At 32.1% G+C, this 16339-nt stretch overlaps 1 protein-coding gene across 1 annotated transcript in view; it reads left to right on the forward strand.

The window, feature by feature from the left end:
- Positions 1-246: 246 nt before the first annotated feature.
- LOC132699572 (MOXD1 homolog 1) overlaps positions 247-16339 on the forward strand; it is a 70584-nt gene continuing 54491 nt past the window's right edge. Inside the window, exon 1 of the mRNA XM_060666365.1 lies at positions 247-474. The gene's annotated coding sequence lies outside the window, so the exon portion shown is untranslated. The remainder of the gene's footprint in view (positions 475-16339) is intronic.

A 16339-nucleotide genomic window follows, 5' to 3' on the forward strand; every position in this document is an offset into this window, starting at 1 on the left:
CAAAGTGAAATGTTTAGTACCCATATAAGTTCCTACAAAGTCATTGCGATTAACTTAAAATAATCCGGAAAGGAAACTCCATTCATAAACCCTCAACCACGAGAAATTGCGCTCCTGGTGCAACGGACGCGTCCGATTGCGCCATTGAAACCATCTGTAGGTAGCCGGTGGCTGCCGGTTGATGCATGGAAGGAAGAGGGTATGCCTCGCGGCACCGGCACCCGGCCTATGGGTACCAGACCATCACATACACGACGTTATAACACCGGTCGAGTCGCCAGCGTTCTTTCTACCTTCAGTCGCAACGGTTAGCTTTTGATGGCAGGATGTCAGGGGAATAATTACTAGAAATCCCCGTCAATTAATCAGATTTTCGTTCGTGATTGTTCGTAAGCACCAGTAGTTTAGTCGCACTTCTTCAAGTCTGTGTTACAATTTGGATTAAACTTCCTTCCTTCAGAATCAGCTGATTGGGTAAGCAGTTAAGCTAAAATGCGGTTTCCTTAAGCTACTTTAGTGTGGTTTTATTTATTTATTTATATTTGGAACTGTAATATTTTAAAAACATTTTGAAATAAAGATGATTATTATTATTATTATGTGCAGTATGTTGAATTATGGATACATGCATACTATCTTATAAAAAATAGGTCCATAATAAATTTGAATTGTTGTAATAGTGATTTGTGAAATCAAACACAATTATTTAGCCAACTTTAGCTCTTTCCAGCAATAAAGGTTTGGAAGAATGAAGTATTTCCACAGGAAGGCTCAAAGGAATAGAAGTATATTTATATACGATTATATATGCCGATAAATTGTGAAAATTTGACTTCACATATTACCTAAACAAATATCTTAATATCTTAATTGTAACCCATTAACATGGCTTTCCACATATTATTTTTAATTTATTTTAAACAATAAGAGAATACTACTGACAAATTGTTATTAAGTTAAAAAATGAGCTCGTTTCTAGATTTCTGGTTCGGTGATGATCAACTAGCCTCGGATTAATGTTCATCTCAAAATTTTTGTCTACTGGTCTCTATAACTTAGTCGCTTAGGAGTGTACTCACCCAGTTGGATAGACGTAGACACGAAAGCAGACTTTGAAAACCTAGAAAATATCGTACTGCAGCAGCTAACGATAAAAGTATAATAAAAAATTGTCTTATGAAATAAGTTTGATGAATCCAACCTCACTAGGGGAGCGTATGGCTGAAGAAGTTTATCAATGTGTTGCAATAGCATACTTCTTTTTCTTCACACATTCGCACTTAATTTTCGATCGCTCCTAAAGTCGTGACTAAAGTAACGAAAACGTTCGAAGTCACACTCGATCAGTGCATAATTGGGTATTTTAAAGTAAGGAGTAAAAAAAGTTATGGGGGATTATAAAATAATTGTTATTGTGGTATAAATACTTTTGCATTGATTCAAACGGTAAATATTGATCTAAATGCAGTGCGGTTCCACGCCCAGAACATGAATTATCTATTTGCATATAATGAATATTCACTTAAAATATGTTTTAAGTATGTATATTTAGTTATTTAAGACACTGATTTTGCTATTTTGCACATCTATATCATCCATATAGACTTTCGTGGTCAGTATTATACAGATATTATAGACGATTTTTATAGCTACTTCAAGCCAGGCCGATGATGGGCATAAAAAGCAGTAAATTGGGCTATTAGAGGTTTTAGTGTTTAATAAAAATATATAAGGGTGTAAAATTGATACGTGGCGGCAAAGCGACATACAAATTTTTTTCCAAATATATTGTCCTTCGCCGTAGCGGCTTTTTCACTACTCAGCGTTGATTGTATACTTTTCGGGCAGAATAATATCCAATTAAATTATCAAACACCATTTTGCTTTTAATTTTGCGTATGCGGATGACTTTAATCCTACGCAATTGAGGAAACCTTATCTCTGCCTCAAATTCGTTTAATCGGGGATAATCCACACGTTTTCTGGGAGATTGGGTCTAAATTGTCTCCCAATTTATTTCGCCACTTCCGGAAATCATAGTCTTTAAGAATCCAGATAAAGGGAGTTTTTGCTAATGGCTGGCAGCAACGTCAGAATATGTGGAAGAGGGATAACGAAATAAATTTGAACATTCAACGACGTCAAGTTTGCATGATTAATTTCAAGACAACCCAGATGGTAAATTATACTGTAATTAATAAATTATTCATAATAAGTTTTATAACTAATTAATTAATAGCAACCTCAAAATAATCCTCAAACAAATTAGATAATTTCATTTACACAGAGCAAGGAGCGGAAATAATTAACTATCAAGTAATTACATTAAATAATTAGATAATATTGGCTCATTACCAAATTAAGTGTTAATTAAATGTCTAAAAATAGCAAATAAAGAGTGATTATTTTGCGATATATTCTAAAAAATTATTTTCCGCAGCAACTAACAACAAATACCCCACAACACATTGCCGTTTTGTGCCGCTATCATTTTCCGTGAAATTGAAATTTTGGATCGTTAGAGAAAGTATTATAACATAAAATAACAAAAGAATATGCGAACAAAAAATATCCGATAACGACGCGACGTGTGTCCAAAACAGAATTTTCAGCATTAAAATATTTTTTATTTATTTGGTTCTCTATACACCAGGTGTCCCACCAAGAATGGCTATGTCGGAAGTTATGGTCTGTATTCCATAGGAGTAGCCATGATGATTGGCAAGGTTTCTGGGAGTGTCAGCTTCATTCGCATGTTCCCTATTATAAACAAATTAGTGTGAGCCTAATTTACAAACAATTCGAAGTGTATAGATCATAAAAACTGAAATATGGAAAACTATCGTTGCAATCTTTCTGAACTTTACGATATAACCACGTCCACTCTGTAAACAAGAGTTATTGGAAATTAACATTTAGGTATAGAAGCTTATTTTTTCGTATAACTAACAGAATGCAGTGTTTATTGACTTTGTTAGCTCTTCTTTTAACGTTCATGTTTGTTAAGTTGTAAGACAACGCCCCCTAGCGTGTACTACCAAACGGATATTGTTATTATTTATCACAGGAAAAATATAGCCCAATTCATGCCCTTCTAAATGATACCTAGCTCATTTCATTTCAATGGCCCAATCCAGAATTATTAGCAATAAAAAAATCAAACCTTGCCCTTGTTTCAGCAAACAGAAAAAAATGTTTCGATCAAAGGAATCGGAAATTTTCTGGAGTAATAAAGGAATTCAAAAAACTCAAAAATGGAAACGCACCGGAACGCGATAAAATAGCAAACAATATAATGAAACACGTTGAAGAAAGGGGAATGGAAATCCTTTCCAACTTATATATAATAAAGTGTGCTCCGAAGAATACATACCTCAAAATTCGAAGACATCTTTTAAAACCAAAAAAAAATAGGAAAGGGGATAAATTCGACTGTAATAATTACAGAAGAATAAATCTTCTATGTTCAGCGGTTAAAATATATGAACAAGTCCTGGACAGAAAGATAAGACCGATGATAGAAAATACTTCACAAAAATCTCAATCTACAGGATGACATATGCACGTTAGAACAAATGGCTGAAAAGGCAATAGATCAAGGTAATGAAATATATTTACATTGACTTATAGAAAGCGTTTGATTAAGTACCAAGACGCAAATTACGGAAAACTCTACTTGAAAGAGGAATCGACAACAAAATGATAACGGTGTTGAAAAATATATAGAAAGAAAATATTAACTATGTTATCAAAATAAAGAATCATTCACAACCAAAGCAGGATTAAGTAAATGAGAAGGACCAAATCCTTTTCTCTTTACAGCCTATATTGATGAAATAGTAAAGAATTGTACCTCAGCCGTAAGAAAATATAATGTAAGCTATACATGCCAAATGTAAAAGTATCCGAAGGAACATTTGTTGGCGATCTAGTAGTAATAGCCGGAAAAGAGATAGATTTGTAGAATTATATGACAATCTAGAATAATACTTTGCTGGATTTTGGAATGAAACGAAATGAAACAAGACAGAAGCAATGGGAATGGGAAATGAACACAAAGAAATATATGTAAAACTGGATGATGTATTAATGCAGCAGGTCACAAGTTTCAATTCAATTCAATACCAACATAAACAAAATTCGAGCCCTGCGAAGTCACAAAAGTGGATAAAATAAGAAACACGGAAGTAAGAAACGACTTTGAGGTAGAATCGACGCTGGAATACATAGAATGGAGACAATTGGACTGGTTGGACACTACAGAATTTGGAAAACACAAAACAAGTAAAACAGGTATGCGAAACAAAAAAACAAAAAAGAAAAAAAAGGTGGAAGACCAAAAAAAATAGGACAGTATTGCAGGGATTCTGTAAAAAAGAGGCAAAACTTGGAGTAAGGGAGGATTATGAGAAGAAATTAAAGAAATGGGCAAAATTTGTAAACGAACATTATACCAGTCTTACTTAACATGACATTAAAAGTAGGAATGTAGGATAGTGCAATAACCCAACTCTATTATGTAATTATAGCAAGGGTCTCTTGAAAATATACATGTTGCATTTGAAATGAATTGGAGAAAGACCGAATAATTATTGGTTTTATTATAAATTCGTTCCTTCACCATTGTAAGTCGGCAAACACATATAAGCTTCGGGAGATGTCAGAAACGACATGTTCTAACAGGCTTTTGTGTAGTGTAGTGCGAAGTAAATAATGATCAATTTCTTGAAATGTTAAATACTCTAATAAGAAGTAGGCGACAAGAAAGATCTCTAAAATCGTTTCTGAAGTAATTTCTGTTAAAACTAAATGAAGTACTAATTTGGACTACATACTTCTAAGGCGTTTTGACTAATCCGCAACCCAGCACGTCCTCATCTGAAATGCTGATTGATCTACAACTCATCTTCAACTCAAACCACGCCTCAAGTTCTGACTACGCAGCACAACCTTATTAATTCAAAAAGAGGGTCTACTACTCCAAACAACAAAAATATTGTGAACTTGGTAATAAATTGGTCATCGTACAGACTATCGAAATGTGCTAGAATGAGGATTTCATGCCTTTGTGTAATTCAAAGTGTTATTTTTATATTAATATTAGATATATATTTTTTGTATTTGTTTTAAGTTCGACAACTTCAATATGTTCATTTGAAAACTTCTTCCATGTTTTAAGCAAAAAAGTAATAACCTATTCAGTTTTATTTAATTTGCTTTTTCAAAAAAATACATTTGAATATACACCATGTGTAAGACGAAACTAACCAAAACTAACCACAAGTTACTTGGCGAATGTTGACATTCGCTGGTATATCCTGACAATGTTTTCGGACTTTCACGGTAACATACATATACATTGCTATTAAAAATTTGCCGCAGAAGTTGTGGCGCACTCGGTACGTCATAGCAAAACAAGCTCCGGAATTTCTATTCATATTTTACTTTTACAACTTTAACTCTTCCAGATTGCGCAGATAACCTGACCACACGGCAGGTAATTAAAAACGCAATTTCGCATAACCGAGACGATTACCCCAGTGTGGGAAAAGAAAAAATAATTTTTCCGCTAATTGCGAACGCCGGCATTTAACAATGAGAAAATATCAGTTTGCATCTGCGATCATGAGAACCGTCCAACCGTTTATTGAAAACCCTTATGTGTGAAATATGGGAAAAATTAAAAAAATAAAAACGTTTTTCCCAGTAGATGCGTGAATCTATCATTCGAGTTACGTCTGCAGCAACAGTTACTTTCAACCGATTTGATTATTTATTCACTTGAGCACGGTGGATATGACTCACCGTTGTGACACGTAACCTGTCTAGACTTTTAAACAGTCTTCCACTCCTTGGCTACTAACAGGCATATTACATGTGAGAATAAATTTTTTAATTAAATAGGTTAATTATAAAAACATTAAAAATGGCTGCGAGGATTAATTTAAAATTATTTTTACAATGTTTGATGGCATTGTTAGTGATATCCTAAGTGAAACCAATTCAACAACTAAATGTGTTATTTGTTATTCAGAAGTAGTAGAAATAGCACAGTTTAACACCTTCATATTTTATATTTAAGTTATTTCATATATTGATTGCTCTTGAAATTTATTAAAATGCAACGGAAAGAGGATTAAATAACGTGGAGACAATACATACAAAATGCTTTTTAAGAAACTGCGAAAATTTCGCATCTAATTTTATATTTCATGTCAGTTGAAATCTATTTTGAACATATGAATATGATTCCTTCCTTTATAATGTGGACCTGCGGAAAAATTTTAAAAAAAGTTTCAAATTATTTTTTTTATTATTAATAATAATAATAGATCGAGTTTAAACTAAATTTACTAAGTCAGTTATGTAGATTTGTGCTGTATTAAAAAAAAACATAAGTCATACTTGGACTTAACTAAATTTTTGATATTTATCCGCTTTGCCTGCCGTGGAGCAATTTAAAATTTTATTCAAGAAAAGAGAATCAGTGACTGCATTTTTACGTTGTTTAAGCTTTGAGTATTTAGCTTTTTTTCCAATATCACTCCATTTGTTACTCTTTTCAAAATACTATTGTTGACAGAGTAGTTGACGTGAATAGGAAGCTAATTTTAATAAAAGATATAACACAGTATTTTTCGATGATTATAGACAGCCAACTATTTTCACAATACGATCTAAAGCACTGTATGTCTTGCTATAACATACTATAATGCAGTGCGAAGGTGAAGTAAATTGTCTGAAAATTTTTAGTTCATCAGCATAGAAACACAATATGCTGTGCTGAAAACATTTCACTTCGTCATTAATACCAATCACAAATCCTAAATGGGATCCCTGAGAGACCCCGGACGTGTATATCCAAGTTTTGATTATTGATACGGATTTTAAATTTTGTGCCGGAGTTGCCACTCCACCCAATCCATCAAAATCCCATCCACACCGACTTCAGCCAGTTTTAACTAGTAGCAACTTATAGTCGATCTTATCAAAAGCGTTACTGAGATCGGTGTATCCTGCATCAACCTGAATAATAATAAAAATAATAATACTCGGTATAAACAAATGATCGATTTGAGAAAAAAACAAGCTGGTCTAGGTCTGGAATAATTTGCCTCTTATCAAATTAAGAAATGTTTGTAAACAAGTTTCTCGACCGCTTTGGCGAATACACAAAACTTACTAATGGGGCGATAATTTTTAACCGTATTTTTAGACCATTTTTATGAACCGGAATGATATCCGATACCTTCCAAATTATAAAAACAATGACGGAATTCCGTCCAAATCAACACCCTTGTATAGTATCCACCAATGGAGTACTTTGAGTACTTTATGCTGGAGCATTCCGACGAGCAATGAATTTGACAAACAAATTACGTATTTCAGAATGGTTACATATCTCCGAGTAAATTAATAATCTAAGGCGGAACAACTTTTAACTGACACAAGTTACCAAAACTTTTTGTGGTTGTAAGGAATTTCATTTTCAATATAGCTTCTGAAATCACTTCGAATTAGACGCTTAGATCGTCTTCTTGTTGCATATAAATGTGTTGGAAGAATTTATTTTTGACCAAGCATGCCGCTTGGCATTTTCTTTCTAAACACATTTTATTATTTTTACATGAAACAACCTCTTCGCAGTTTTGCATACATCAAACGGTATTTTGTTGTGCGAAATATTGCCAATTAAGCAATTAAGTATCGTAGTAGGTATATTATCGTGCACATTTAACTTTTACCACCGATTAATCAGCGTTATTATTGACAGTAACATTGAAATGGAAAGTGACAGCAACATATTATATTCACTCGTGCTATTGTTATATTGTAACACGGCCTAATTAGACGTAAATTAAGTAAGGTAAGAAAATGCACAAATCGAGGCCAAAAACTATAAATGTAAAAAAATACGAATTCATTCATACCAAAGTTAATTATTATTTGTTGTGATCGATCGCTTTTTAAAATTGCTCAAATTACACGCGAAATGTTATAAAAATATTATATTTAATATTTTTTTTCCTGAAATATCAAATATTCCAAGTCGTCATACACATTGAACATAAGAAACAATAATTCAAGTGGGTTTTCATTAAAGATTTACTACAGGATTTAAATGAGTGATGTAAACATATGTGTTTCTCGAGGTCTTCGCTACAAATATAGTATATTGCAAGATATTTGATATGAACTTAATGGTTGCAAATCACGTGTGCCGAGCCTCTGGAAATGGATAAGGGCAAAATAATAAACAACCAAATGACAGAGGTTCAAAAAGGATTGTAATTTAGATAACTATGTAGTCTATATAAAAAAGAAAGAAGGATGCGAAATTGCAAATAAAAGTTAATTACATTTATTTCATCTATAACTAGTTACGATCGCTCTTGCTATTTTCATCAAGATCAAGACATTTGCATAATTCTAAATCAAGGAAATACTTTCTATCCTGATATTCAACTGATCGTAGACTTTGTCTAGACTGACGTTAAAATTCCAATAGTAGGGTATAAGTCCAAGGCCGCACACCTCCTCATATTCGCTATCAATGCACCATTAAAATACTTGTAAAATATCACGCTTGGTTAGTTTTGGTTAGTTTAGGCTTATGGCAACAAAAAGCTTTATAGCCCTTAAATAAATATACTACTTTTTTCTAATCTATCAGCAATATTTTCCTCTCTCTTTCTTCTCCTCTTCTAATAATAAATAACGAAATTTATTCTTATTTCATTTTCAAATCATAACTGTTATCTAATTATAAAGAAAATTACAACTAAATTAATAACCAACAAGAACTACGACAATCCCGTATTGATAAACGAATAAATAATTATTTCAGGGCGGCCACTTTTATAATAAAATTTAACAAAAATCGCAAGAATTATAATTATGATTAATTATTATTTCAATAATTATATATTGACAATTACCACTTAAACGTTTTTTATTTGTTGATTCTTAAATATTACATTCTTTTTAAAAGCCATCTTAACCTAAATTGGCTCATTACCAAATTGCCTGCATTTTTAACTTATCGATGTGGACGTATATATGAAATTTTACAGATAATTCGAAAATGGGTTTAAAAAAGCGGTGTTCTATATGATAAACGTATACAAGCATTTTACTTGAAAAGCAATTACCTGATTTTTAAATGAATTTGTACCAATGTTAGCCGTTCAATGTTCAATCGTTTGATTGTTCCAAATGATGACACCAACAAAAAAACAAAAAAAAAGAAACGTATTAAGAAGAAGGGATATAAAGCATGGCAGGGAACATTGTCTTAAAGTAGTTTTACGGAACAATAAAAATGAGAAAAAAATATAGAGCATCTCCAATCGGTCACTTACATATTTATATATACAAATACATATACAAATTATATTATTTAGAAAAAATAAATCCGTAATATATTATTTTATGCAATACAAATTTTGCTTTTCGCTATTTATTGGCGCATGCTACCAATAAACTATTATAGATTGTAATTATGGAATAAGTAACGTTTTTCTGAGTGTAGGTTAGGTTACATCCCTCAGGTAAAAGGTTTCATTTATATTTAGTAACATATTCATGTTTATGTAAATATATTTACATAAAACATATTTACATACATAAAAATATATTTTCATAAACAAGAATATGTTACTAAATAAAAATGAAACCTTTTACCTGAGAGATGTTATATATATATATATATATATATATATATATATATATATATATATATATATATATATATATATATATATATATATATATATATATATATATATATATATGTGTGTGTGTGTTCGAAGTGTTTTCGGAGCGCGAGCATTGAAGATGCCAAGTGAGATTTTGGCGAAACGTCTGCAGGATTCCAGTAGGATGCAGGATTTGCAGGATTCCAGTCGGAGTTCAACGAGCGAACGGATGATATCCCGGAATATAGTGCCATCATATATATATATATATATATATATATATATATATATATATATATATATATATATATATATATATATATATATATATATATATATATATATATATATATATATATTCTCACGTATTGATTCACGGATGGAAAAATGTGATGACACTATACTCCGGGATATCATCCGTTCGCTCGTTGAACTCCGACTGGAATCCTGCATCCGACTGGAATCCTGCAAATCCTGCATCCGACTGGAATCCTGCAGACGTTTCGCCAAAATCTCACTTGGCATCTTCAATGCTCGCGCTCCGTGTTCGAAGTGTTTTCGGAGCGCGAGCATTGAAGATGCCAAGTGAGATTTTGGCGAAACGTCTGCAGGATTCCAGTCGGATGCAGGATTTGCAGGATTCCAGTCGGATGCAGGATTCCAGTCGGAGTTCAACGAGCGAACGGATGATATCCCGGAGTATAGTGTCATCATATATATATATATATATATATATATATATATATATATATATATATATATATATATATATATATATATATATATATATATATATATATATATATATATATATATATATATATATATATATATATATATATATATATATATATATATATATATATATATATATATATATATATATATATATATATATATATATATATATATATTTCTACCAGTAGGGTGTAAGGGTGACATTTTTACATACAATCTAGCTAACCATTTAAAAAAGTTTCCAGTCATTTCTATTTAGTGCCAAATTTTTAGCGCCTACCCGTGTTCTTTCCCGCTTTTTCTTTTTCACAATCTTTCCCAATGTGCTGTCATTTCTCTGGGTAATTTTTCCTTTTTCCGACATTTTACTCTGTACCTGGTACAGTGCTGCCTCTGTAAATGACCTCATCAGCCAAGTTGTTTCCTTTCTATAAATTCTTCTATGGATGGTTTATACGTTGCAAAATTTTTTACTCAGTGAAAATTAATAATTCTTCCAATGCTTATAAAAAAATGATTCACCACAGCATGAAGCTACCGTGACAATATCATATTTACCAACTAATTAAACGTTTCCGTTGAATTCAAAGGTTGAACGCGTAGGAAACGCTCGGCGATCGACCGAAACGACAAAGACGTTGCTAACTACAACAATTATACCGATTAAAAAAATTTAAATTAACACTGATTATCTCAGCGTGGCCGTAGGATCCACACAGACTTCCTGCGACGACTGCCCCGAGTCAATTTCAAATTAAAATATTATGCGGCGTATCGTGAGAGAAGGTTAAAAACTTGTTTGCGGTGTGATTTAGCGGAAGTTCTATATTATTATAATATATTTTGCATTGTTAAGGATTATTCCGGTTGATAAACCTCCGCTGACGTCTTCGGATATTACAACACGCTATCGTATTAACTAGAGACGCCGCACAGTGGAAATGAAACAGACATTTTATGGGACATTTCTTACATCATCCTCTGAAACTGCACAACATTTGAGAGGATCGTTAAAAATGCTAATCTAAATCTAAAAAATCTTAGGTTCTTGCCGATTTTTAGAAATACTATTTTATTTCTTAAGATGTATTATCAGGTAAGAAAAAGCACACAAAAATATTACAAATTAACCTTACAGAATTTATAGAGAAAACAACAAAAAACAACAGAAAACTGTTCATTAATTAAATAATGTTTATACAATATTTTTTAACATTTATTTTAACTTGGGGTCATCGTACAAGTCTAACAAATAACGGGTGATTCAATAAGTGTTTCCACATTACAATCTGAAATATTTTTGAAACGCCACTGTATTTGTTTATTATCATATGAGATTTCTAACCTCAAAACATAAACAAAATTAGTCATGGAGCAATATACGATTGAACAACGTTTAAAAATTGTGCAAGCCTATTATGAAAATGGTTGATCAAAAAAAAATGCATTTCGGGCTCTACGTGAATTTTTTGGCGCGCAAAATCGACCTTCTGCGAAGACAATTTGGAATGTGGTTCAATAATTTGAGCAAACTGGATCTGTAACTAACCTCAAAGTCCCTCGTGCAGGTCGGTCAGATCAAAATGTTGCCATTGTTCGCGAAAGTGTAGCGGAAGATCCAAACACATCGATTCGTCATCGATCGCAGCAAGTGGGCCTTATGTATTCAACCACACGGCGAATTTTAACAAAAGACTTGCATTTACACCCATATAAAGTCCAAATAACTCAGGAGTTGAAACCCTGAGATCATCAACAGCGTCGCGTGTTTGCAGAATGGATACGTGAACAACGGGTTCATTTTTCAACGAAAATCATCTTTAGCCATGAGGCACATTTTCACGTTGGTGGCTTTGTAAACAAACAGTATTTGGTGATTAGAAAATCCAAGAGAGATTGTTCAAAAAGCAATGCATCCTTAAAAAGTGACTGTTTGGTGCGCATTTTGGTGCGGAGGAATAATTGGCCCTTTTTTTTTCGAGGATAATGCGGAGAACGCTGTTACGATTAATGGTGTTCGCTATCGAAACATAATATCTGATTTTTTCTGGGAGCAGTTGGAAGGTATGGACATTGAAGATTTGTGGTTCCAACAGGATGGAACCACTAATCACACATCCAGAGAAACGATGCAATTGCTGCGGGGCAAATTTCCTGGTCGGATTATCTCCGCAAATAAAAATGTTTGTATATTTTTATACTCTTCCGAGTTTTTTTTTATTATTTTAATGTGGAAACCCTTATTAAATCACCCTTTATAAAACTTCTAAAGACATTTCACCAATATCACTTTCTGAAGATATTTTATTCATATGCAGAGTATAGTTAAAAATTTGTTTGTTCAAAAGTGGCAAATTGGGACAACAAGAGTCAATTTTATGCAGCTTTTCGTTTTATGGCACCTTACGGCACTTGCATTATTTTTCTTAATTATTAGATCTGTATATAAGGATTTTAAACTAAAAACATATAATTGGTGATGAATCAGATTTACGTAGAAAATGTTGTCAAAAATTAATTAACAAAGAACGTGGTAGATTACAAACATAATAACTTCAAAAAACCTACAACCGCTTGGTCAATAAAAAAAACTCAAATTTTGGCAATATTTCAAACATGATTTTATCTTAAAAAAAAAGTTAATTTTAAACTTCTGCAAGAACGACAAAATGTTCTAAATAATATTTTGCAAATGTGGAGTATTATCTATCATAAATATAATGTGTGCTTTTTACAAAACTTCTGGATTTCTCCGTCAGGAATTTCGACTAAGCAAAAACCGACGTAGGAGGAATCTAGAAGTTTTGTAAAAAGCATTACAGTAGCTAGTGGAAGTTTCTTTGAAAAAAAAAAATATGTGTTATGTTTGTTTCGTAATAAATTATTATGCCATTGTGATGTTCAATTTACCTTCAAGGCATTCGCGAATACGATACTTGGCGATTTGGTTCGTTAGTTTAGTTTAGGTAGGTTATTTTACTGAGTATCCCAACAAAGATATCAACTCCATTTATCTATCAGAAGGACACAACAGCGACGTAACACACAATATAAATACATGTAAATAAATAAATATAAATTTCATTGTATTTTCAAAATTATTTCCGTTAATTGACACAAAAAAATTGCTCCGTCAATTCCACAACGACAGGTCTGACGTTTTTTTTCGGATTTAAAATTTAACCTAAACTTCCTGCTTTGTTCGCCTGGTTGAAACTATTAGCGTGTTATGGAAAATTAAAATAAAAACAAATACGCCTCAATAAACCTCAATAAGAATTTTATCGAAAACAATTTACCTATTTTAAATGGAACACCAGGTATATTATTTCACTTTTAGCGCCTTTTAATCATTTTAGACTTGCAATAATCGCCTGTGAAGTAAATTGAAACACGAAATTGGTACTGTGATTAATTTATCGCTTGCAGTGTCCAAAATTTATAAACCAATTAAATAATTTAGATTGGATTCAAATTCTTTAGGGTTTTATTGACTTTTAGTAGAAAAATATAAAATTTCCAAAAAACGGTGCATACAATAATTTGAACGATATCGATATCTTACAAAAAAAAAACTGAAAAAACGAAGTTTTGCAACTTTGAAAGATGTATCGGGTTGGTAAATTTTTAACACCCTGTAAGCAAATAACCAATTATCCCTATGTATATTAGGTTTTTCTGTATTTACCTTACCGGTGATTAGAATAAATCGAAAATAGTAAAACAGCGCACTGTTCAAAATAATGTTACCTTTTAAAATGTTTAAATATTCAACACTGCAACACTCTGTATGCATTGTTCTTTCACTTAAGTCAAGCTTTTAACTATTACAACACCTCAAATGTTGATGGTTTAGGTTTAAGAAATAAAGGATTATAAATTAGCGACCTCTTCTGGTGATAAATTAATAAATAAATAAAAGTATTTTATCTAATCATAAAATGTGACAAATGTACTCTTGTACATTTTTGATACTCCAATCTGTTTCATTTTGGAAAATAATCGATATACAACGATTCGTAAAACTAAAATAGGACGTTACTTAAAATCATAACAGTTTTATCTTCAATGCAAGTTTTCTAGATTATTTAAGAGTTATCAAATGATCGAAATATTTCAGGTGAATCACTTTCTCAACGTATGAAGCTTATGAAGATTACAGTAAAAGATAAAAAATAATTTAGAGCACATCTTATTCTTAATAAAAGTTTGAAGGCATTTTTGTATGCCACATCAAGCGGTTTACAATTTTGAGGTTTTAGTAGCACGCAATAGCTAACACGCAATTATCAATTGAAAATTACTGTAGTTAAAGTCAAGGCTGTATGTAATACTAAGTTTATCAGAGATGAAAGAACAGACCTTTAAAATCCATGCCTAATAACTGTTTTGTCAAATGCCAATTTTCATATCACTTTCATAAATTAGACCAAAATACAACAAATAAAAGCTATTACCATGGTATCACGTTTGATACAAACTTTAATTAAGGGAAATTATTAGGCGTCGCCGACAACACAATGTGAATTATGGGCATCATTATATCAGGTACATTTTGTTGCAAGGAGGTGCATAAATTATTACGAAATAGTTTTACATCTACTTTAAATTAACAGTTAATATCGGCACTAAACGTTATATTAAAGTATTAACGAGCTATTCATTAATTATTTTCCTTAACCATTACTCGTTTTTTGCTGGACTAGACTCGCTATTCATATCATTTGTCTTCTGCCATTAAGGCCCCCGTTCTAGCACTAGACACCAACACAAAAAAAAAGCAGCGTAATGTTTTTACGCCATTTTTTACTACCCTTTGTGTTGCTCAGCAAGTAGATGAGGCTGATCGAGATAGTTGATACGATCAATCCATTCGCCATAACGAGATAACAGTTGAACCGATAAGCTACTAACAATAAAGCTTTTACGAATTCTTGGTTTTAGAAACGCTTGGAAGCTTTAAAAATCGCGTGAGTTAACGAGTTTTCGGAAATACGGTTTCCACCGCAGACAGACGGCGAAAAAATTAATACCATTTTCCCCGTTTGTACTCGCAAATGGATAGAACTATATCAGTCTCAATTTCTCGTTCTACGTAGAGGATACTTTAAAACTAGGACGTGGTAAGGTAATTTCGTTAGGTCAAGGATTTTGTTTCACAGGCTTTGATTTTCATTATCTAGATTGTTTCATGCTCCGAACAAATTTTTCATATTTACAAATATACAAATATACAAAACAAGATAAAATATTTTTTTACATATACATGCAATGATACTACGGAATTCATTGCACTTTTCTTACAAAAAAGCGTTTATTCGTTGTAAGGTTACCTCATTCAGAAAAGATATTTCCTACAAACTATATCGCCATTGTTAAAAGGAATAAACATTTTTTATTTTAGGAGTGATGTTCATCGCATGACATTTTGTTTACATATGATGAGTTATATTTCTTCTTTATTTGGTTTTATTAAAGTGTTATAATCCAGAAGGGTTAGCCTACACCACACTCATAACTTTAGGTAATAAATATTATTCAGACCAAAAGTCACACAATCAGCACACAGCAGTACTTTTTCAGTCTCCCCTCCTTCACCAGTTCTACCCCATACTATGGGTTAGTTGGTTTATGTACTACTAAGAGCTTTTGCAAAACGCTTAACAAAAATCATAATAAAAATCAATCGAAAGACGATAGACCTTGCTTAATTCCACTTCCCATAGAGTTCTAGATGCTGTTTAGGCGTCATATCAAGTTAAAAGGTAAACCTAGGCCTAGAATGTAACAATAGACAACTAACCCAATACATATTAACTGTACAAACACTGAGAACGTTGCAATGCGATCCTAAATTTTGCTCTGAAGGTGTGGCTAGATGGGCAAAAATCCGCGACGCCCGT

Source organism: Cylas formicarius, unplaced genomic scaffold, assembly GCF_029955315.1.
Source record: "Cylas formicarius isolate icCylForm1 unplaced genomic scaffold, icCylForm1.1 PGA_scaffold_3__17_contigs__length_32017465, whole genome shotgun sequence".
Taxonomy (NCBI): domain Eukaryota; kingdom Metazoa; phylum Arthropoda; class Insecta; order Coleoptera; family Brentidae; genus Cylas; species Cylas formicarius.